Source organism: Simochromis diagramma, unplaced genomic scaffold (assembly GCF_900408965.1).
Source record: "Simochromis diagramma unplaced genomic scaffold, fSimDia1.1 OVJJ01000646.1, whole genome shotgun sequence".
Lineage (NCBI taxonomy): Eukaryota > Metazoa > Chordata > Actinopteri > Cichliformes > Cichlidae > Simochromis > Simochromis diagramma.
Window position 1 is genome coordinate 4,099,493 of NW_024387279.1, and position 26,212 is coordinate 4,125,704.

The 26,212-nt window shown below is 39.2% G+C and overlaps 1 protein-coding gene across 2 annotated transcripts in view; it reads right to left on the minus strand.

Annotated features, from left to right (window-relative positions):
* Positions 1–25,987, minus strand: part of LOC120715832 (contactin-4) — a 150,264-nt gene extending 124,277 nt beyond the window's left edge. For both annotated transcript variants that reach the window (XM_040003052.1, XM_040003051.1), the window contains exon 1: positions 25,574–25,987. The gene's annotated coding sequence lies outside the window, so the exon portion shown is untranslated. The remainder of the gene's footprint in view (positions 1–25,573) is intronic.
* Positions 25,988–26,212: the final 225 nt, after the last annotated feature.

Here is a 26,212-nt window from a genome sequence, read left to right on the forward strand (position 1 = left end):
ACAACCATCCATGATCATGGGACCAAGGCTGAACAAGTAAAACAGCTTTAAATCATAATTTCTACCTGGTTCTTTATCCCCCCCCCCCCCCCCCTTTTTTTTTTCTGTTATATATAAAACAGCTACATGCAGCAGTTGTCTAATATGACAAAGTTTTAACTTTTGTATTAAAAAAAAACTGTGATTCAGCAGTAATGCAACTTTGGCCATGAGTCTGCTGGTTTTTTAATATACTACAAGAAACCATGTGGGTGCACTGCATTCTCAAGAAGATCAAAATCAAGAGCAGATAATTACAAAGAAAAGGTCAAGCTGTTTATCAATCCCTATTATAATTGAGAGAATACGTAAGACTGTGATACCTGATTTAATCTAGCAATTATGACCTTGTAGCTTATTTATACTAGATCATGCCCACAGTACAGTATTGCTTGATTTTGTCATGCTGTCGGCCATGAAATGAAAATGATTTGATGCTTTTACATGGTTTTGTAGGTGCATAAATGCTTTAAAAAATGGGCCATTTTAGCCCATTGCTAGGTGGCTGCTGGGGAACATGACAACATTATAACATATTATGTATATTTCAGCTTTTGTGGATATAAATGAGATGTTATTTTAATGAAACTAAAACAGCATGATGCTTTGATAAGGTGTTATAGGTCCATAAATGCTAAAAACAGGCCATTTAGGCAGAAGATAGTATCTGTTGCTAGTTGGCTGCTAGGCAACCTGACACCATCGTATTATGCCATGCATAACTGCGGTTGGTATACAAAACTTAGATGTTGTTGTGAAATAAGAATTATGAAACGCCTATATACAACGTGAGTCGTTGCCAGGCAACATGATGACATCATAGTACCTGGTATAGGTAAAAACCCTTAGGGGCCCAGGATCTACTAGTGTGCTTGGAAGTGCCACTTTTTTCTGCAGCATGTTTTAATTGCAACAGAGATTCTCTGCTGGGCAAAAACTGTATGTTTTATGAGTGTAGCTTGTTAAGCTGTTCTGTACTTATATAAGTAATGAAGCTGGACCATGAAATTACACCAGCACAAACTGTGCATTGCATTCTCACTGGAATGTGTATGTTAATTAGTTCATGTATTTATTTGGTGAAAAATGTATGAATGTTTTTATACTTGTTTCTAATGTGCGGCTAAGTCTCTTTTGCATTCTGGAATTGCAGCTACGAGAACACAGAACACATAGAATACATACATACACAGATACATAGCATACAAATACTAAGAATACTTATTCAATCGGTAAAAGTTTTGATCGGCCAAAGTGACTAAGTAACCTTCTATGTCTTCCCTGTCATGATTTGGGACAGTAGCTTTTAATGTTTAAATATATGGAATTTAAAGATTCAGAACTGTAATATGCAGCTGTCACCTTAGAAATAAACAGCAGCACCAAGAATGCACTCAAGGTTAAAAATGTTTTACTTGAATTGAAATGTTTATTTTACTGCTCTGTGTGCATAATCCCAAGATTAACAATGTTCTATCGTCTTACTTATAACAGCTGTGCTGTACACGTAGGGTACATTTTGGTGGGAAGAGTCATATAAGACATGAAAAAAGCCCTGTTTTATGTGGGCGTGCCTGAAGTAGAAAGTCAGGCTGAACAGAGACCTGTGATTTTTGACGGGATTTGAGTTTTGTTGAGCAAACTAATGCAAAGAAAGGAAGCGTTGAGCTTGCTTTGTATTATAACACTCTGGTATAATCTCTTTATATTGTGAGTTACCATTAGCTGGGCATTGGGCATAATTGTTTTTAGACTGCATTTGTTTACATTTTGAAAATCTTTTTACACCAATTAAGTTAGGAACAATCTGGGATTACTTTAAACCAAAGGACGTTCTAAAGAATTAGACGTAGGGTAGAGCTCAGAAGCAATTATTTTCTTGGTTTTACCTCAGGATAGAGACTTATTATTGTTAGCTATTACTATCTGTTTTATTCACTTTTTAACTTATGATCTCTTTTAAACTTAAAGAAGTTTAAAGAAAATTAAATAATATGAAAGTATTGCAAAGAATTGAAATCTCTCATATTTAAGCAGTGGCAATCATGAAAAACTACAACCCGCTTATGGTGGAGTCTTCATAATTTTAATTAATTCGGACTGATAAAATCCACATTCCAATCTCTTTAGTTGAAACCTTTGTTGTATAAAAACTCTCCACAGAGATCTGTTGTTGTTGGTTTTTTTATCATGTGAGGCGACTCGTACCACAGAGAAATGGTCTGTGTGGCATTATTTTATTTTTTTCTTGTCATATTTGCCTCATTAGCACATCAGCACAAATATGAAAAAAATTAAAATTCTCCCACTGGCATCGATCCTGAATATAATTTGATAATCTGGGAACACAAATTGTCCCTGTGCAAGCTAATTTAACATACTGCAGACCAACGTTTTTTTACTTTTATTGTCTCAGGCTTGTTTGATCACGTTATGATGTGCACCAAGAATTTTGTTATGCTTTCAAGCTGTCATTTTTTTTGTTTGTTTTTTAATAAAATAGAGTATGCAGTTTATGAGGTGAAATCACAGATATACAAAGTCTACAATTAAAAAAAAGGAAATACTGTTTAGGGACTATTTTTCTTCTTTAATAGTGCTTTCAGCACTGAACACTAATGTCACTGGAGGACTTCAAAACTTTACTACCCTGAAAAAAACGCTATATGGAGTGCACTGGCTAGGTCTGTCTTCACTTGAAAAACAAGCTTTCTGTAGATATAATATATATGTATATATATATATATACACAACATAATTTTAGACAATATGTTAAAGAAGATATACAGAGATGAAAAAAACAAAGAAACCTTTTTTTGAGCAATCAGTGGATATAGCCTCCCCTGGCAATTATCCTGTTCTTTCAACACAGCGTGTGAGGGTTTTTAAAAAGAGACACAGATTGTTTATAAGTCCATCGCTAGTCCAGACCTGTAATTTGATTTGATAGCACTGGATTGTCAGTGACCTTTTCTCCGAGCCAGCTTGTTTAAAAAGCGACCTTGTAACCCTTGACATCTTTAAGTTGTCACGTAAGATGAAAGCCAAGGTAACAGCTCCTTTGAGCTGATCTGTAATTTGTACACCAAATAACTGACTACGCGGTTTTATGACAGAACCTTCGAGATTTAAAACTCACAATATCCACGCAATACTAATCAATACCACAATCACAGTTCAAGATATTTTGTTTACTCTTTGTTGCACTTCAAATCAAAGCTTAATTTGTTGTGCAGGGTTGTGAACTTATGGAGTAAATTAGATTTGTGTTCAGAGGTTTCTCATTTCAAACTGAATATGCATTGAGGGATTTCTGGGGCTATTCTGAAAATTAATTATTAAAGGCTGTCCAGCGGCTACAAATAGTCTCAGATACCCTCTCTCAGCCCAGGAGTATTTAACATGCATCACAGTTAATGGCCACCACATGAATGTTTAAATGTTTCAAAAGGTTATGTACCCTGTAGCCTTTTGAAAAGGTTACCCACCCTGCAGTGTTAGACCCATCACCTAGTAGATGTCCTAAAGTGACACAGCTGCTCTGCATTGTGTGTCTGGCAAAACAACACAGAGGTGTTATATGAATCGGTCGCTGTTTGACAGTGATCTGGGGCGATTAGTGAGGCAGGCTTTCTTATCTTGCTGATTTAGTCGTAGGTAATAAAATGCAAGCAAAATCTAGGTCTCGTCTAAAACATCAGTAGCATAATGAAGGTAAAAAGTTTTAAACAGATGTATAGATTAAATAAGATTTAAATAAGAAGCAAAAAGTATTATTAGTAGTAGTAGTCAAAAACACCATGCAAGCCACTTTACAATCCCACTTCTGATCCCATATTCACTGACAACAGTTCCACTGTGTGAATAATCCATCACCAAACAAATGAAATAACAGTCCTATTTTAACTATAGTGACTGGATATGCAGTTCTGCTTGTTTTCCTCCACTTTACCTTGTTACAGAGTTAGCTGAAACCAAAAACACAACTGAGTGGAAGTTTGGGTTTGTGTCAAATATTTGCTCCATAATTAATGGATCGCTCTGTCAAAGCATCTGTTTGCTATATTAACTTAAAAGGGGATGACACGTCAACACTATATCACAGATGTCGGTGTTTCTTGTTAAGGGACATCTCAGCATGCAGACTGAAGGAGCTGGGGTTCAAACCACCAACCTTGTTCAAACATGTTTTATTTATTTCCCATTGAGTCACCGTCCTCTGCAAGTGTTCTTCAGGTTTTAGATCTGCCCCAAAGCTACATCACATAACTGTAGGACCAATGATTATAGTAAGACTTGGAATTAGGTTTGAATGATACCAGAGAAGAAATCATGTGCAAGGATAGGCCCTGTCTAATTAAAAATACTTTTGAAGAGCCCTTTTGAATATGCACTTGAAATGCACAGATCTTCACCTAATATCTTCAACATCTGTGACAAATTCCAATCTTATGCCTGCTGTGACAGATGACCAGAGAGTCGGAATAATACCCTTATGTTTCCAACATTGCAAATTTTTTTTAAGTTTTTTAACCCAGGTTTCCGTAAATGTTGATATTTAATGTGTGGTTAAAAGCATGTGGAAAAAAATCCTTCATTTTAAAATGCTACACTGTACTGTATTTTTAGACTTTTTTTCTATGTTGCTTGCAGGAGGGGACTGTTTGTGTTTACTGGTAAGTTACTCGTCCTCCATTCTGCTCCTAGTTGTGTAATGGCAATCCTGGAGTTAGTGTTTAACTGAGGATCTCCTTCATTCAGATTGTTTTCACTGGAAACCCACAATTTTCTTTCACAAAAATGTGTCACCTGACAAATCCTTCAACATTCTGCTTTGTCAATCAGAGCAAGGTAGACGGTGGAAGGAGAGGAGGGGCAAGGTGCTGAAAAAGATATAGAATGGCTATACGTGGTAGAGCAACTCACGCACAGCTTTATCTTGTTCACAGAGGGCAAGCACATGCATTCTTCCCCCAAAGGAAGTAAGTGAAAACCTGCCATAGAAACAACACTGCACGCTAGCAGCACCCGTGTTCTGGAGTAACACTTTGTCCAGAGAAAGCTGCATGGACTCATTAACATCTTTTGCTTCTCTTTGCTGTAAGGCATCGCAGAGCAGCCTGAGAAAATAAGTGTGCCGTGTGCAGTTTTCTGACAACATCTTATAGGATTTCAGCTTCCTGAAATTTGCATTTTATTCCCTTTTGCTGTTTGTCCAGGCTGCTTAAGAAACATGGGAGGGTGGAGTTGCTTGGTGCGGCTTAAAGAGTGGTGAAATAGCCACAATCCAAGGGCCTACTCATTAAAGGTCTCCGAATTCATCAAATTTGCCCGGTGGACATTTAGCGCATTGCCAAATTCTGCAGAGTAATCTACTTTTAACACACAGTCTGACTTGTAACAATAACATCAAAAGGCGGGAGTGAAATTGCAAAAGCACAGTGTCAGAAGACGGTTTACAGACCGCTCTTCGAGCATGCAAGGTGAGAAAGAGTTCACGTGTTCTGTCAGCAATTACGGCATGAAGCATTGCATGAAAATGGGAATATTATACCAATTAGAATTTCTGCAACAAACATAAACAGCTTAACCAAATGACAATGATACACAGAGGGAAAGAAAAAACTAATTATATTATTGCTTGCATACGAACATAATTGAGTATGAAGCAATACGACTGCATCATATTCATGCACAATAAAAGGATATAATGCATCTTATTGTACATTATTCAAAATAAATAAATAAATAAAAGTGCAGACGATTCTGTGAACTAACAACAGACAGATTTATCAGCAAACAGTGGCGGATTATAGCCGCTAATGGGTTCAGACTTGACTTCGTCATGCTCCATTAAGACTATAGATTACATGCATGCAAACAAAGTTGCTTTGTTAGAGCTATCTGTCTGTACAGGATTTGTTCTTCAAAGCAGTGAAGGTTGAATATGATCTGCAGTGGTGTTCTGAATATTATTTTTCATTCAGAACAATTGTTGGAACGGACGCAGGAGGAAAACACCTCTTTTAAATCTCTGTGTTGTCCTGAATATCATTAAGATGCAGACAGAGACAAACCGTTGGAGACAAATTCCCATTCGACATTTATGGTCCTTGAGAGTATAATGAAATTCTTATCTTTCTAAACATGCATAGATCTCTCTAAGCTCTCACCAGAAATAAGAGTCCTTTGGCCAGCTGTACATTTGAGATAGATCTACGGCACTGCATCCAGATCAGCGTGTGAGGAAAACCTAACAGCAAAGCTTCACTTGGACTTGTTAGTAAACTAAAGCCTCTCATTTCTTTTTATTAATTTAGATAATTTGACAGTACAAACGACTCAGAATAAGAAACAACAATTATAGTCCCACATTTAAAAGTCACGTTGCTGCCTGTTAAGTTTGATGAACTGCTTGTAAACAAACTGACGACACGTCTTCAGGCCATCGAGAATTTTGACATCAGCAATAATGAGTGATGGAAGTATGATTACAATGACCATAAAAATGACAAACAAGGCTGTGGCTTCATCTGTCCATATTAAGATAAGCTTGAGTGAGAAGTGAGAGGCTTAGGGGAGGCATTCAGTGGGATGCTGATTTGAATATGATTAATGGAGGGCCAGGTCTTCAAATCCCATCCAGCTCCTGCAGTCAGCCTCTCCCTGATAGGCTACCACTCAAAGTTGCTTCTGCTATCACGGCTCAAACTCGCCGTCTGTTTGTGCCCAGAGCTCAGGAGGGGGAGACGTCTGGGTGCCGTCTAAGCCTAGATCACAACAGAAAGGGTTACAGGCGGTCTGCCTGGCCAACTGGACTGGAATTCAGCATCACGACATCTCAGCCAATAAGAGATCATTTTGATCTAAAACATTCTGCTGTTTTTGGAAGGCTTTAATTGTTTTACAGAAAAAACAAAAACAACACGATAAGAACAGGAGATGTTGCCTAAAAGCATAAAATTATATTGGAAGTATGAGCGGAATTAAGACCACCAAACACCAATCACATCACATAGCAAGGAGAGAAAAACACTCTGAATTATACCAGTTCTTTATTCCGACACACAGAGAATACACCATAGTCATGCGGTCTTAAATGTGAACCAAATGGTAGGTGGTCAGGAAGTATTCCAGTAATGTCTCCTGATGGGTTTTTAAGGAAAAACATACTGAACCTCATGTGTCCATGTCCATTTTAATATCACATCACAATCACCAGATTGTTTTTTTCTGGAAAATCCCTCTAAACTCTTTCTTCTCTGGTGTAAAAAGAAGAGTCTTTTGGTTATTGATTGTTTTGGGGGTTGTTTTTTTTTACACACACACAAATGGAAGGAGTAAAACTAATGGTTACATGATATTCACAGTACTATCTCCACTATCTGTCAATGAAAACTAAAGATATTTAGTCCAGGTTTCAACCATGATATTTTGGGTTCTCTGTGTTTGCTAATTCTTAGATATTTCAACTATTTTGATGTTGTAGATAGTCTCTGTTTCTGGCTACAGGTGTTATTCTAGTCCATCACAAGTTTATTGGAAAAGGCTAAAGTGATACAACAGATGGAGATGCAGCCGCTCTCACTTTCACTATATGTTGTTGTTCTGCTGGCATGTTTGTTTCAGCTTTTTTGTTGCACTTTCCATGCTGGTTGATCACACCACCATGATTAAAATGAAAAACTGATCAAAAGGAAAAACCTTGGACTGAAATACTCAGAATAAAACAAAACATGGGATTGTACTGTGTCTAGAGCCACATTTGTATGGTAACTTGCATGAAGATGTATAAACACAACCCAACTTATAGCAACTTTAACCCCCAAACTATCCATAAGAAGTTAAATTATATTGGTAAATTTACAGCATTGCACATTTGCCAAGAAAGCTCTAAATTCTGCTGTGCAGCTTTCTGGTGAAGTGTGGTTAACATGTATGAGAAGACCTCGAACTACAATACACTGCTCCAAAAACTTTGAACACTTTGAAAACACATGAAATTTCAATGAGAAAAATCATGCATGGGTAATGTGTTAGGAACAAAAGAATGCATCATTGTTTGATGGAAATTATACTCCAAGAATCTAAGTGAAAAATGGTGCAGCAGGCTAGTCCATTTCAGTGAAATTTCAGTACAGCAACTCAAAATGACACACAGTGGTCCCCCCTGATTGTATTCATGCCTGACAACATTGGGCTATGCTTCTAATGAGACAATGGATGGTGTCCTGCATGGTGTCCTGGGGAATTTCCTCCCAGATCTGGATCAGGTCATCGCTAAGCTCCTGTACAGTCTGAGGTGCAACATGGTGGCATCGGATACACTGAAACATAATGTCCCAGAGGAGTTCTATTGGATTGTGAGGTGAGTGTGGGGGCCAGTCAGTGATATCAAGTCCTTCATCCTTCCTTCATCAAGCTGCCTGCATCCTCATACGAGGCTGGGCATCGTCATGCACCAGGAAGAACCCAGGACCCACAGCATCAGAGTAGGGTCTGACACTGGGTTCAAGGATTTCATCCTGATAACTAATGGCAGTCAGGGTGCTGTTGTCTAGATGTAGAGGTTTGTGCAGCCCTGCACAGTTTCTCCAAGTCCTTTTACATCTGTCACATGTGCTCAGAGTGAAACTGCTCTAATCTGTGAAAAGCACAAGACAGCCAGTGGTGGTCTTGCCAATTCTGATATTTTACAGCAAATGCCAGTCAGGGTCCAGGGTGGGCCCATTGAAGGACGTCAGGCCCTCAGCCTGAAGGTTTTCTCATTCTTGCCGCTCTAGTGCACTTCATTTTTTTCAGCCGTGTATTAAATCTATAGGAAATCTCTAACAGCCCATTCAGTCAACAGAGTTTTTGAATGATGATATCAGTATGGTTGATGTTACACTGCAGTTACTACAGCCGGCAAAGCAGCCAAATGATCATTTTTCTTCGACAAATGTTTGGTTGATTGCTCCTGATTTCACATTTTGAATAATTTCTTGGAATTGAACCATAATAGTCTATTTGATAACAGTGAGGGGAAAGCATCAGTATCTAGAAATTACACGACCAGGAGCTACCAGATTTACGGGACCTCGGAGCAATTCTAAATGAAGATTTGAGACTTTTGAGATAATGTGAAACTATATTGTGGTCTCTCCTGGAAACATGCATAAAGCGAGGCACATTGAAAACACTGGGATGATCAACTTCATCGGCTTGGCTTTCTAACATGTTTGGTAGATTTATTTTTAATCTCAATATGCTGTACTGATAGCAGCTTACGGAAATGTGGTCACATCGTGGGAGAGCTTACCCAGTTCAACAATTTCTCATTTGATATCATCCCATCTCGTGCCATCTGGCATATAAAGTTCAGCGTGTGCATATTCAAATCTGAAGTGGACTTCTGCAATCTCATCTGTGCTTTCTATATTTCCTTAACAGATATACTCTCTTGAGGAAATACAGAATATATCAATATATCAGAATTTGTTTTGTCCAAACTAGAAGAACAAGATGACCTACAATCGATGCATACGCAAAAGTACTCTACAGAAGTTTCATATATGACAGATGTACGCTGCTGAGTGACTTTATTGGTTTAGCACTGGACAAACTTCAGACTGTGAGCAGCACAAGCACAAAACAAAGAAACAATTTGCTACAGTATGACAGGTAGCATTATTAGCATTGCAACCTCTGCCAATTCCAGCGCTCAGATGAAAAGGATTTCACCAGACTAAATACAAATGCATTCAACTGAAACCAGCATATGTTGTCCTCAGTCTGCAAGTTTAAGACTGCAAATACGAACCAATTTAGAACACGTAGCTGAGCAAACACGACTGTCAGTATAATAAGCAGCTTTTACTGTCTCTGCAGGTTGATAAGACGAGCCAGTGTCAATCAGGAAATATTTTATAATCATGAACTACTTCTGTCCTCTTAACTTCCAAGCTTCCTCAAACCTTTGTAAGTAGAGAATCACATTCACAACAACAGGAATCCAATAATATTATAAATAAATCATTTGTTGTAGACAAGCTTGTGGGAGTAAGCTGCAATCCTTTGAGCAACCTTTAGTGGCCATTTATTTAAGCACATGTAAAATATTTGCATGTGTTCTCACTTTTTTAATATTTCAAATTTTGGCTGAATCCTGGAAACATGAAATCCTGTTTTTCAAAATTCTACAGATAAAAAAAATATAAAAATATAAAATATATAAAAAAAATATGGAGAAAATATGTAGATAATTTTTGTCAAGGTAACAAATACGTTTGTCTTTGGTGGGATTAAACTTGAAAGTTCATGTTTGTCTCCTTTTTTGCTTTTACTGTTTTTAGTCCTTTTTATATTTTTCTTATATTCAATATGCAATGTTGGGTAAGTTTCTTTAAAAAAGTAATTAATTACTAATTACTAATTACTTAGTCAATATTGTATTTAAAATGCTTATCTAATTACTGTGTCAGAAAAGTAACTTAATTACTCAATAAGTAATTTAAGTAAATACTTTTTAAAATCCCTATAAACCTTGAATGGACAAACAATAGAAATTAAACTCTTTAAATAATAAATACATTTTTTTAAAGACGGAGACTCTACAGTACGTAGCGGTAGCATCTCTTCCACAATGTGGCCTGCAATCATTTTTTAAGCTCACCTTCAGACGCTTTCTGTGCTGCTGACGTAAAATCACGTTTTGCCTGCTTAGCAGGAGTTGCCGCGGTGTTCTCCATGGATGATGAACAAGAATCACTCAGAAGTGTTCGTCTATGCTCTCGTGTCAGGCGCTTCAGTAGATTACTCGTGCTATTAACAGCAGCTGATAGTTTTTTCTCCCCAGGACATAGCTTACATATTACTGTAATGTTCTTCTCTGCTTGTTTCAGAAAAGTGAAGAGACGGGAATATGTCCATTTCAAAAAACAGCCGAGTCCGACATCTTCCGCTTTAGAATACGACCATGCAGCAAACTGGCGCGAAATGAGGTGCACCTGGCGGGCAGAGTTTACTTCTACGTTTAGAAGACAAATTATTGAAATTAAATAATGATATTCAGCGAGTTTAATTATTTTACAATGTAACGCAAGTACATTGTAAGTAACTGTAATTAAAATACCTAAAAATGAACAGTATTTAGTTACTCTACTTTTTCAGTGGAAAAGTAATTTAATTACAGTAACGTTTTACTTAGTAACGCATTACACCCAACACTGTCAATATGAATCTTAAATCTTGTCCGTTTTACATTTTATCTAAACCATGTGTCCTGTGGTTAAAAGGTACAACAGGAACACGCTTGTCATTCTAATGCCTTACGTTGAAGCAGGTGTAACTATGAACAACACTTTTCATTAGAGTTCATTAGAATTTGCCAGTGGGTCTTTTCATCATAACTGCTATGTCCACGTGTGCTTTTGTCATGACATGTGAGGGTATTCACTGATAAACCTTGATAGTACCACCAGAAGACCAAGGACACAACACAGTAAAGTGTTCCTTTAAGGAAGCACAGGCTTACCTAAACACAATCAGCACGGCAGCTGCTGAGTCTCACCTTCTAGTTCATGCCACTTTAAAGACATCAAAGGTGATGTCAGCAGAGAGCATGTCATCCCTATCAAGCCTTACATGCATTAAGGTCAACTTTGACAAAGTCAACATCCTTCAGCTACTCAACTGCTCCAACCCCCCCCAACAAGAGCTGACTGAGACTTTCTGCCTCTGCTCAGTTTGCTCCCACCGCACTACACAAAGCAAATAAATTTATGAAATGAGACAGCAGTTATGGAATAACACGCAGTAAAGATGAGGTTTTCAGTGTCAAGGATGTTTATTAAATGCATAAAAAGATGCATAGCTGTCTTCAGTGTGAGACTCTTGTACAGATGACACTTGTTTTTATAACGTGACATTTTCATTACGCTCTTACTGAGTGCAGTGCATGTTTCTATCATGAATTCAAATTTGCTGTCTTTTCACACATTATTCCTGCGTCAGAGTACACACTGCGCCATGTGGCTGAGGTCAAAAAATGTTCTGACCCGGTGTATTTTGTTTCACTTCACCATCTGCCTGGTCTAATCTACAAGGTCATTTAAATCCCTATTCTCGCTTGACCTCAGATCAAATTGTAATAATCACTCAGGCTTGGCATATAATGCTAAAAAATATGAAGCTGTGTCACAAAGGCAAAAAAAAAACGTCACTTTCATAACTGTTTGTTTTAAGAGTTTCTCTCATTCACAGAAATCTCCAACTTTGCACTAATGCCACAGTGATGCACGTCAAAAACAAACCTTTCATTTGCTAACTCAATTTAAAGTGTTATATTACACAAAGCTTTTTTTCAGATGCATGTATGTGTCTACACACTGTAAACTCAAATGCTTTGACTCATTTATTTAGATTGGCTTTTAACTAGATTTGTGCTGTATGTTTGATTGTGCTGTTTTATGTTCATCTGTTTTATATTATTGTGAATCACTTTGTGGTTTTTATCCTGTGAAAAGTGCTATGTAAATCAATAAAGTACTTAAATGAAGTAATGTAAAGTTATTTTTTTTAAAACAGCCCTACTAATTAAAAAAGCTTAAGTTTATCTATCATTTTCTTTCATTTAAGTTAGTTTAACTTATCATGTTTGATCAACTTTAGCTATTTTTGCATATTAAGTATCTGCTACTATAATAATACTAATATTATTTTGTTTTACTAATTTATCTAAATTAAATGGCAGACGTTTGATTCCTGGGGTCAATTTGACTACAAACATAAATGATATTAGTCTTTAGTCTGATATAACAGCTGGATTGATTTCGATTCTGAGAGAAGACAATGGAGTAAAACTAACTAACAACTAATATGAACCAGCTTTCTGATGAAGATGATTATGATTATGAACTGAAGAGGAGATTTTTCATTAAATCATCCTGTGAATTAGTGGATTGGTTTACGATCACCCTCTCTCATTAATTCAGGACGAGTCTATTGAACCAGATCAGAGATGCTGCAGCGACCCCAAGAATTTTTTAGGGCTTACAGTCCTGGAATGTATGCGGTGAGTTTTACATAAGCAAAACAACACTATACAAGAACAGGCACAATGTACAGTAAGTGCACACTGACAATTAAACCTATGAAATGCAATGTATTCGAAAATAGGAGAGCGTATGGTAAACAGCCAAAAGCTGAAGATTGTTAAATTAGCAAATTAATATTCAAACGCAACTAAAGCTTCACGGTACGACCACTGAGCAGCAGGAAACACAATAAAGCCAGTGCACTAACGCTGCACACAAAACTCCAGAAAGAGATATTTCTGTTCCTGAAGCAGAAAAAAGAGTGGTCAGGTTTCAGCTTATGAGGCTCATCACTTAGCTGACTGGCATCTGTTCTTTGGGATTTCTCAGTAAAACCAAAGCTAATGAGGAAATTTGATCTTGTTAGCGCTGGCCACACTTATCACATGCGTTCTGCTAAAAGTCATTCCAGGTGGTGTGCAGACTGTAATATTAACTTAATGCGCCTTGGCTGTAGAAGTAGGCTGAATTTGTATTGAATTTGTTACCTAGAAGTTATTTATAAAAATGAATGGCTCTAATTACTGATTTTTCTAACGTCTTCCCACCCTTTCCACCGTGCTGAGTTCTGAGCACTGCCAAAACATGTGTGTCCTGCACGCAATACTGCACCTAAACCCATATCGTGAAGGCACACAGGCGGTGCTGAAACACCATTATCTCTATGTGAGAAATGCGTTGGGAGAAGACGTTTATAAGACTGGGAACTGAAGGCTGCTGGAGGCAGTCCTAAGTGCTGCTATTTGGGGCTTGGTAGCTGTGATATACAGCGATAATAATTTTGACCACAAAAATGTAGCCTTTTATTTAAACAAATATGTCTGGAGTTTATTCAAAATTATATGGCCGTGGCTGAAAAATGAAACCATCAAAAAAAAAATGTCTGCAACTGAAGATCCTTCACTGACCACTTGGGTCATTCAGTCCTCAGAGAGGTGGTGCTGCAGACAATAAACACACAATTTTCCTTTCTTCATGATAACCCCATCATCTGATTTAACGTCCCTGGACTTGACCTTTCAACTGTGTTTTAAGTGTTGGTTCCTCTGGATATATTTGCTAATCAATGTTACCATTAATTCGCCGTATCTGTGTAACACACACAAATAATCTAGGCACCAAAATAGCTATTGTTAGGCTCCTAACCAATGCAGTAAATGTTTAGTGTTCCGCTCTAAACAAACAAAATAAAATAGTATGTCTGGTTCCTGTTCAAGTCACTCTTTTTGTGACTACTTGCAATTTGGTACATATTATTTTCTGTCCACAGTTCACAATAGTTGAAAGGAAAGAGTGCAGCCTTCTTTCCATCAGTACTTTTAACACAGTTAGTTTTGGCAGCTATTGTGACTCAGCAAAGAAAAAATGGGAAAAAAAATGAACATGTTGCAAAATATTATCCACTGTTATGAAGTAACCTGCCATAATATGACACATTGAGGCCCTAGTTATATATATATATATATATATATATATATATATATATATATATATATATATATATATATATATATGAGAGAGAGAGAGAGATAATATTTTTAACTGAATGGAGGACTTATTGTCAGGGGCTGGGTCTCTGATCCAGCGTTTTGACTTTATTCGGTATCTTTGACTCTCTTTCCATGTTTTCTCTTTATTCTTTATTTTGAAAGAGTCTTGTGTTCTTTTGTCATTGTTTTTGTTTCACTTCTCTGTGATGTCATTATGTTTAATTTCAGTCAGCTTTTTCCCCATGTGTTCTCACTTCCCCTGATCACCTCCTGTTTATTTAAGTCCTCTGTTTTCTGTGTTTCATTGTCGTCTGTTATACTTACCTTCATAGTTACCTTCATAGTCTTTGTCATAGTTTCACAGTGTGTTTCGTGGTTGTCATAGTTGTTCATAATTTTTCTTAATTTCATGTTTACTGCTGACTTCCAGCCAAATAAAGGTTCGCCTTTTGTTCTACCCGTAACTCCTCTCTCCGCATCTGCTTCTGGGTCTTGTTCACAACACATCGGCGTACCCCACCGTGACACTTATATTGAAGTGTGGGCCAATGACTTTACTAGTGTGGACTACCCTGATGACTCATTTCAGCATTTCTACATCTTTATGGACAAATAATATTCTGATAGACAGTCTCCATGCTCTTATTTTGAAAAAACAGTCACTGCTAACCAGCATCCTTTTCTGTGTGTCCCAGCTGGCTTGGCTGGCTGTCTGGTTGTTGTGGTTGTCTTTGATATCATTCAGCTGCTTCAGTCTGCTGGCTCCAACGTCTTAGCCTGCTGCTGCCAACAGCAGTCCTGGTTCTGTTTTGTGAGCTGGACAGTCACCATGACCAGAACCCACAGCAGGTTCAGAACCGGTTCGTGTGCCACTACGCTGTACTCAACAAGGCTGCGGAGCAGAACAAAGACTACTTGCTGCAGTTGGAGTCCATCCACGATATCAAGACTGGTTCAGAGGCAGCTGATTAGAGCTCCACAATAACACGCACAAAAAGAAGACTATAAATCTGCAGGAAACACTGATGATAGCATACTTCAGTTCTGCTTTTTCCTCACCTAACTCGGCATCCTTCACCGAACTGCAATTTCCTTTCAGACTACAGTGTCTGTGTTTATCATTAAACTTCTACACAACATGTGTTTAATCTTACGCTTTATCAAAGCTCAGTGAGATCTGTGCTACACTGCATGCCACTAAAGCACGAGGAGCTCCACTGTGCCGCTCAGACGTGAAGTTGTGCTTCATTTTAATTAGTGCACCGAGAAGGTGTGATAAGCTACTTTAAACTACTACGTTCAAAGCCTCGAGAACTGATGGCTCCAAATTTGCTGATTGGTATTTAATCTTCAATTTATATAATTACTAACAACATATGTTGTCTCCTCTTGTAATAACTGTGAAGGAGGAAAAAAACGCTGAGGTCAAACCGACAATCATCTCTATCTTGTATTGTTGATCAAAATAACGCATTAAGCACCTGTTAAATATGCATGTAAACAATCCGAGTAATAAATAATAAGCTCTCTGAAAACAAAGCAGCTGTCACCACTGTCTGCAATACAATTGAAATTCCAGAGCAAGCACAGGTGTGTCTCAGTGAACAGATTGTGAATAGCATCTCTTTTATATTTATGAAATTGGTTATGAGTAATCTCAGCCAAAATGCTCTTGGAAAAAAAACAAGAGATGCAAAGTTCTTAAATATTTTTTGATTCTGGAGCAGGAAAGCTATCAAAAGTATCCTATTTAGTCTGAACAAAATCATCTGAAGGAGCGACGTGAATAAATCTGTGGTCACTTTATCCTCCCATTGCATTTTATAATCAATATCCAAACAGCAGCAGAGTGCTGTGCAACGCCTGATACGACACGCCTCTCAGCGTGGAGACTCTGTGGACCTGCCGAGTTCTCATCGCCGGGAATGTCCACTCACACAAAGTAATGAGATCATCCTGGGTGAAGTGATGCTGAAAATGAATCATCTCCTCCCTATCCCCAAACGGCACAGTGGGTACATTTCTCCTGAACCTTGCACTTTGAGGCCATCCATCCTCCACCACCACGGTGGGCTCCGGCTTCACTCATCAAAGACACAGCGCACCGTCATCCGACCTCACCGACGACAGCACCTGGCAGGGAGCTCGCGCTTAATCCAATCACAGCCAAACAGGTCGAACCCAGCAAGCGCATACCTATAAGAGGTATTATGATCTTTCCATTTTGGGTGCTTATTCACTTGAGGATTAAATACAACTGCAAACTGTACAAGCCGAGGTCCAGTTATTGTTTGGCCTGGTGAAGATCTATATTTGTTGATAAAGGTATGTCAGCCCTGTAGATACACAGTTATACCCCTGTATCTTCAGGACATGTTTTCTATTAAGAGAAAGTGGCTATTTCAGGTGACACAATTTTACTCAGAGACAAAAGTCTACGAACATTCCTGTGGGTTATGAAATCACAATGCGCAATGAGAGGTGGGGTTGAAGGATGGCCACGGACTTTATCCATTAGACCTCGCAGTCTAGTTTTTATGTTGCCCCGATATTAGGATAAAGCGCATTGATGAATTCCTGCTAGTGGAGGCTTTCTTTTTTCAAGGCACAAACATAAACAATAAGAAAAAAGGAGGTTGCAAGCTGGCCACGAAGATAACGCTTAATCTATCACACCTCAGTAAAGTGTCACAGAAAAAGAGTTTAAAGGTTTAGAATAATCACAGATGTCAGAAGCTATTTTTCACTGCACACGGGATATGAGTTGTCTTGGAAATATGTCTTGAGGAGCCACGCTGAGAGCAAAGCTGGGGCTGGGACTGCTGCCCGGGTAACTCAGGGGGGAAATGGAGCAGGTCACAGGGCCAGGTGAGTGACAGAGCCGCAGGAGACAAAAATCAACACAGCCAGGCTGCCGGGACAGACACCCAACAGCGAGCAAACAGGCCTTTGACCAGGTGACCTGCTGCAGATGGGAGAGGAGGGGGGAGTGTATACCAAATGTTCTAAAAGCTGAGACCTCTATTTGTGACGTGCGACTCATCCCGGTCACGTCACGTGAATGAGCCCATCGTGCCTATTTGACATGCAAATTCTCCCATAAAAGACCAGGAAGAGCCACACGGCTGTCGAGGTGCCGGTTTATTGAAAGTGTAAGCGGCTCATCACATGATCAGTTCATTGCAAATCCATTTAGTTTGCAGTGCATTAATCACGCTGCAGGCTGCCAAGGTTCAACATTTATGCTACTCAGTAGATTACAAGAGAGGGGTGTTGGAAATTCTGCTTAATCGCAAGAAAGCTCTCATTAGGTTCTCTCTGCTTTCATTCATTTTTCCCAGTGCTCCGTGTGGTCTTACATACGTGCTCAAACAGGCATGATAGAGAAGCATGGGAGTGATAGAGCATGTGCAACACATCTGCAAAGAGGTTTTGGCTTCTCTCTGAAGCTAGGCTTTGCATTCACTGCGTTTAAAGGCGTATTACTGGACCATTTGTGCGGGAAAAAAGCTTGCTGTACAGTAGATATAGATATCATTATGAGATTCTCAATCTTCCCATCAAACTCCCAGTGGGCTCTCTCAATTACATTCTTCTCGTAGAGCTGCGCTGAGTGGGGTTCTGACATTATATTTGGCGCTAATGTAATGTTACCACTGCACAAGACTGCATTACCTAAAGGTTATATGAATTAACCCAGTTGCAAAAATAGCACGCAAATGCACACAGAGCAGCCACTCTGTGCATGCCACCCATATCTACCTCGACGCATGCTTACTTATTAGATTAATAGCTCTCCATCACGAGCGGTGCACAAAGAAAAGCTGATTGTCAAAAGCGATCACAATCATTTAGCGGTTGTCAAACTTGATCAGAAGCAGCGTTATCCATTGAAGCATTGGCTGAGCGCTGAATACATGTATATTAATAAAAAAAAGGGGTTTGCATCAAGCATCAAAAAGCGCATGGATTCATAGAACATCACACACATACACACACGTATAGTTCGTCAATATCAGATAAGGCTCCAGACAGGATTTGATGGATGGAGGTGCCAGGAGGAAAATCATTTCTGCTAACTTATCCTAGCTGATGTGAATAAGAAGGAGCGATGGGAAGTTCACAGGATGCAACATAGCAGGTGGTGACACAGGATGCAATGTACTGTACTTTAGATATATACAGCACAAGGACAAGAGGACTGTCCTCCACTTTTGCAAGTGCACAGCAAAGTTGGATACTGGAAAACACCAACCAGCATGATTCTGCAGCCGACGCGACTGATAATAAAGTACCTCGTTGTACCTTTAGGGGCACAGCGGCTTCTCAGTGGGACAGGAACTTCCAAGGGAAAAAGATTGTACTTCTAATAATATGTACTTTATACCCTTGTGGTTTGTACTTCACAACAGCAGGTCTTGAACTTCTGGTGGTAATTTTGTATATCATTAAATGTTATAAAAAAAACGTTGGAATTATCCAAAAAATTAAGTAGCCATTCATTTATTTTATGTGTTTTTATTCAATTTAATTCAATTTTATTTATACAGCACCAAATCACAACAACAGTCACCTCAAGGCGCTTTATATTGTAAGGTAGACCCTACAATAATACATACAGAGAAAAACCCAACAATCATATGAGTCCCTATGAGCAAGCACGACAGTGGGAAGGAAAAATTCCCTTTTAACAGGAAGAAACCTCCGACAGAATCAGGCTCAGGGAGGGGCGGGGCCATCTGCCGGGACCGGTGTTTGTTTATACAGTTGAAGCAGGCTAACTGTGTCAATGTCCACTTGAAAATCTATCTATCTCACATCTACACCTACAGCCTGCTTAGATTAACCACTTAACCAACATTTATGTTTTTGTGGGAAACAGAGAAAAATCCACCAGACACCAGGAGAACAAAGTCTATTAAAAAAAGGCACCAAAATCTTCTAGGTGACAAGGGTCAACCAGAAGACAAATATTATTTATTTATTTAAAAACCTATGAAAACAGCAAAAAAGGAGGGAAATTTATAGTTTGTCTGGTTTTTTTGGGGGGGGGGGGGGGGGGTTGTATTGCATGAATACAGACGTCTCCTGATACTCCACAGTTCAACTGTGCTTTTGCTGCTCGGGAACATTCTGCATATATACCATTTCGGTGCTTGAAAAGGTACACATAATTACCTTGAAGTCCAGTAATTAGCTCTATGGGGGTGCATTTGTTTAGATGGTACCTGCAGGCACAGAAAATTACTTCTGCTAAATCCCCTTTTCTGAGAGTTAAAAAAAAAGTGTGGCGCTCGTGGCTGCAGTTAGGGTGGACTGTGAAGGGAAGTGACACCGCTGCTTAATGCAGTGGGCTTCTCAGTGCTCACATACGTGGGGTAAAAAAGTAAAATATAATATCGAGCTGCTTTGAGGTGTTTGCTTCTGCATACATGACTAAAATCACATTCTGCATGGGTAACTATTAGCTGCATATATTGGGAGGAAAGCGCTGTAAAGGCGAGGGATAAAACACAGACTCCTATCACAGAAGTTTCCTATTACAGATAGTAAGATCCATACACTGCTCAATAATGTGTTCTTAGTCAGGATAAACTAGCACTTTATGCAAGTCAATGTTTCATCTGACCAACTGGCTGCCAATCTCACAAAAATCCTCACTTAGAAAACATGCATTTAAAGAAAAGAATTTTGTGTGGTCTAAAAAAACCACAAGCTTTAGGTTTCCCATTTCAATGATGAGCTGATATTCCACCTGAATATCATCTATTTAAGAGTTTGCAGTTTGCTATTCAACTGTCTGTGTGACGGGTTCATCTTTCATCTTACAGCCTTTCTATCGGCGCAGTGCAGCTTTCGCTCGACTTCAAGCAAAGTCTGTTTTTTGAAAACATGCACTGCCGTTAATGCGTTCGTGACACCAGCACAACAGAGGATTTGTTGGAGGAAACTGAGCTCGGCTCCCGCCTTCCTTCCGTGGTATTATCCTCAATCATCTTTCAGCCACACCACAGAGTCCGACTGAGAAGCCTGTTTGCAAATTTCCAAACTTCACTGGTGTTTGTGCAGATATTGAGTACGTGTTACTTTAAACTGTGAATAACATTTATTTTGTGAGCGCTTAGCTGTTCTCTTTTTATATTGCCTCGGTCACGCTGGGATGGCGTACATCTTCTGACTCAGATATCATTGTAAAACTCAAATCTGCATGGGCGAGCACTCATAGAGATGTCCGAAAAATGGCCATTTTCCATAAGAGACAAGATATTAAAGTGTGTGTGCAAAATCCTGATACAATTACTGATGAGTGCAGAGCCAGGCCTAAATGAATAATTGATTGTAAAAGCTATTGTCGTGGAAATCAACAACAGAAGCAGGAATTATTTATGACATTGTATTTAAGTTCGTAGATGCACCATATAGACTTCCCTGCACTTGGGCTATTTTTAGCGGGAGAGGATGCAAAAGAAAAAGATAAAAGTACCTCCCAGTGCTGTACAGTACATCCATACAGTACATGGTAATTTCACTCGCTATCCTTCAAAGCAGTGAAAGTGAGGTCTCTGATTTATTCATAAGCCATGCTTCTTCTGCCAGGGAGCATTAGACAAAGGCAGATCACACAAAGGTAACAATTCTGCTGAGAAAAGCGAACTACAAATCAAAACAAATCAAACCAAGGTGAGAGCGGTTTACTGTGATGCTCCAGCAAAGCGCAGGCTAGCCAAGCACTGCAGCTTCTGGGCTCAACAGTTGGAAAGTAAAACTCTGGTATCGAGCAACTGAAGGCAGGACTGTTTGGACAGCTGTTGGTGGGGTTTCTTTCATTAATTCTAATGCTACAACACACAGTGCACCTCAGTGGCTTTAAGGCTTCTTGCAGGTTCATGTCAGGAATAATTCAACATGATTCCAGCTGCACAGGCTCCATCAAGCTTCTGTCAGTTTCTATCAGAGAGTGAAGGTCATCACTCTGTCCTGCTTACCTGGTCTCCTACAGCCCCCGCCACGTGTCCTCCTCCTCTTCTCTCAATCCCTTCTGACTGCTGTGGTTGATGACCACAAACACTAAGCCTATTTCAGTCCCTGAACTGGTTAAGCAGTTAAGAAATTAGATGGATGGGTAAAAGGCTTCCTCAAAGTATCTCAAAAGTTGGACTTGAATATTACATATTTTAAATTTAGAACATGTTACTGTCTGCAAGAACTAAAATTAGCCATGTAAAAAAGAGAAAGAAAGAGCACACTGAATTTTAAACTATCTGATCTTCTGACCAACCAGTTCATTTCCCTTCTGCATTATTAAATGGCTTTCCCATTCACTGCTTGCTTCTGACGTTTTAATTCTAAGCTTTTAAACTGGTTGATTCCTTTAAATTGATTCATTAGATGCATGACCAGCACAATGTGCTCCTGATAGACACCAGCCAATCAATAATCACAATAATCAACTGACAACAATCAAATTAAAAAGCAACACTGTGTCAGGCATTTGTTTTCTTTTTATTAGCATTGTTATCTTGACCAAAAGGTTACTTTTAATGAAGAAAAATGACTTCTAATCCAGAGCTCGTGGCTTATACGCCCCACAGGTATGATCCATATTTGTCTGTGCACTCCTCCCTTCTATAGTAACGCAAATCAAACCAGCGTTGCTACAAACAACAAACTCAGGGAGACATGATGTGCATAAAGATATAGATTTTTCAACATATTAGCACATAACCTGTTCATAAAAGAGTACAATCAATACATTAGCAGAGTCTACCGATTTATATTTAAGGTAACATTCCAATTTTAACTATCAATAAATAATGCTGCATATAGTTTCTATATTACTGATGAGTGTCAGGAGACATATAGATAATCTACAATTTAGTTCCACATATCAAAAAAAACTGTGTGCTTTAGAGATTTCAACATTATTGTTCATTGACTGTTGGGGTCATAATATATTATTATGACCACATCATAATATTCACGAGGGACACATATATAATTTTAATATTATAGTATTAAAAATACAGTGTTGTTATTAATGATTTGTTACATCATTATTAATTGTGATTGGTTTCAAACTTGTAAGGAGTTTAGTAGAACATGGCGGTAAACATTAGATTGACTGTTATAAATTGTATTTAGCATACATTTGCCACACTGACACATAAATTGTATCAAAAACATACTCTTTCATGAACGGAAGCCAACCTAAAAGCAATGTGTACATTTCTTCACTTCCTAACATGGATATTGATGACACTAACCTGCGAGCTAAGAGAGCAGTTAGCATTATAGAGATGCTCAAGCTAGCATTAGCATCTTTCACAATTATTATTGCTCTCCTCTACCTCTATTTTGGTCTCCACCAGCTACTGCAACTACCAACATGTTAAAAAGTGCTTTCATTTAATTCATGGAGCAATTTTATCAGATATTTTTAAGGACAATGACTCAACAACAGCAGTGAGATAGAGAATCCTTTCGCTAACTGTTAATTTGACCTGTTAAAATGTATGCTAGCAACATTCTGTAGAGCTGTAGGGAATGGAATGTTGGCTGATTATTTTTCTACAAGAAAAAGTGTTCATATTCCGCTTTGCTATTTTACAAATGGTAGATATAAAAATATTGATGAGGGCAGCTTTAAAAACATTATATTTAATAACCGCTGCCCTTGCCTGAGTGAATTTAAATGCCTGCGCTGTGCAGAAGCATTTACTATACATGCAAGATCATAAATTTTATATTTACAAGGTGGTCACATAGTCACTTCACACTCAAAAAACAGTCGAGTTGTGGTTGTTTGAGGGTGTAGCTTCTCCTTTAGCAATAAGCCATTACCTTTAAGTGTGAAATTCAACAGTAAAACGCAACATAACCATGTCACAGTATGCACTGGCTGCCTGTCTGGCTTGTGGCCAAGGAAGCAGTTGACTTGGAGAGCAGAAGCGACTGACAGATGCCTGAGCAGCAACATAGCATTCATCAAGGCATCTGCAGGCTCTGAATACCGAAGCGGCCTCTGCTTGCATCCACCTGCAGCTATTAAGACTGCCAAATCCCAGGCACGAGAGGAGCTGAAGCAGTATTCCAGTATCACAGACCTGACCCTGCTAGACAACAGTCAGCTCTGGGTGTTAAACCACCTCATCCGCTCCATACATCACTGTTATCTCTATCACCCCTGTGAAGATTAGCCTTCAGCCAGCACTGCCTACCTCTTCATACTGCTGCTGTTGAGCAAAAACCCAGAGAGCCCAGACAACACGAGGTGATAACCCCCAAAAAACAAGGTTTATACTTTGAAATGTGAGGAAGCGACACAGTGTGTACAAGATACTTGCCTTTCCTTTCTCCTCCACTTAAATGCAGTGTGCAACGATCTCTAATCAGTCTTCATGTAAAATCGCATTATTAAAACTGGTATTTTCACATTATTTATTACTGTGTTCATGCCTTTTGAGTAAATTAATGGGAGGTTAAAAGATTCATTATCATGTTTGGATTTCCCACAACAACAGAAAAACATACCTCGAGCTGCATAGACCCTAAATTGCATACATTTATATTTTTGCAGGATTGAACTTTATATCCAGTTCCCAAAAAGTTGATTCTGTTCAGCTGGACGTAGCCTTTTCAGTGGGAGAAACATTTTGTCACTAATCAAAGTGACTTCTTCAGTCGAGACCGATGATGAACAGAATAGACTTTTTGGGATTTTCTTACCTGGATGATGGAGCGTGCATCTAGACATTTATGTCCAGTTGTATTTCATGCAGACTACCTCTGTACTCAGGGCAAAATAATTTTGTTTTTTTATGAACTGCAGTGTCGCCTCAGTGTTTTGGATGAGGGCAACCTGGTGGCCAAACCGTGCCTGCCTCTGTCATTATGTGGTGATGAGTACATGAAGGGGCCATATGTATTCTCCTGATGACCCTCCTGAGAGTAATCGGTAGGGCTACATGAACGTGGCAGGTTTATTAAGTCAGTGCTAAGAAATTAAGCTGCAAAGTGGCTTATTAATCATCATTTTCGCTGGACTAAGTGACAGAGGAGTGTGATCACTGAATACAATTTGGGAGGGCTGCATCTGAATGAAAATGGCTAATGGCATTTTTATTATGCTTTAGTGCCCTTCCTGGGGAGGAGAGGGGTGAATAAGTGTGTGTATGAGTGTGTGTGTTTGTTTTTTTCTTGGGGAGGGGGGGTTTCCTACATCCTTGTATGACAGCACAAATGCAGCATTAATGGCTTTAGACGTCTAAAGACAGAGGTGAGGTAAATATTGGTTACAGCTCTTCCAAACTGAGGGAACTGCAGGAGGAGCGCATACTGACTGTAGGTGCGCACCATTATTTCACGGTAAGTGTAGGCTTTGGGAGCATTCATTAACAAGTTGTTTGCAAAAAAACTCATTTTCAAGCATTACTTCCACTACTACAGTTGGGCTCTATTCAGTCGCTTTCAGTGAGAAAAGCGGTATTTCTCGGAGAAAGCCCCGGTTTCCAATCTGAGACCTCGCTGGCAGGTGTATTTTGCGCTCGAACCTGGTGATCTAAATAGTTGGAATTTGCAAAGCGCGTTTTGCTTCTGTCTCTGCCACCAATCCTGCATGCATGCATCCACTGCTCGTGAGCATCTTGGTGCCCACGAGGAGCGGGGAACCTGCCTCCTTCACACGGCGTTCTGCTGAAACCGCTCTCATTTTAACAGTGAGCTGCACCCGCACTGGAATTCGCAGAGATCCACGGAACACACTGTTAACTGTTAACTTTCCTTACAAAAAATATTTTAAGAGGATATAGCAAAGCACACCTTCTCCTCACCTACCGTTACACGGTAACTGCGCAAACGCACGGTAAAGGAAAGGCAGAGGATTTAGTCAACGTGCAGGCGGGATACACAGGGAACATCACAAAGATCGCACACTGCTGAGTGGCATAATAACTTTGACAGATCCCTTACCTGTTCAGGAGCGGAGACACGAGCGTGAGCAGAGGAGAGAGGACAGAGAGGGTATCGGGCAGAGCGCCGAGCCACACAGCCTGCACTGTGGATGAAAGAACTGCCAGACGTCCCAGCAGTGAACTCCAAAGTGTGTCTGTCTTTTTACCACGCCAATAACGGACAGTGAGATTCAGACCACTCCCCCGTTGTATCAAATTATTTCCAACTGTTTCCTTCTGATCACAAGCATCTCATTTAGGCTCATTTTAGGAGCAGGTCTAACAAAACGACAGCGTGCTTCTGTTCTGCAGTGTGCAGTGCCCTTAACAACAATGGGAAAGTGAATCAGAGGAAATGTGCAAGTTGGCTATGTGATATTATCGCATGCCTGGCTCTGTCAACACGTGGATCACGCGGGTGATTATCAGTCATTATCATTATTATTCCATCTATTTTCTTAGTTAAAACCAACCATAATAACAATAATATGCATATTTAGGCTGCCGAAACGATACATATCCTCACCTTGTGAACCTATTTAAACATCCAGCAGTTACCAAGCAACGCTGGCATTTTTTATTATTTGTTTATTTATTTATTTGAGGTCATGTTTCTGGTCAGCAGGTGAACTTAAGTCCAGTACTGCTTTTCCTTTAG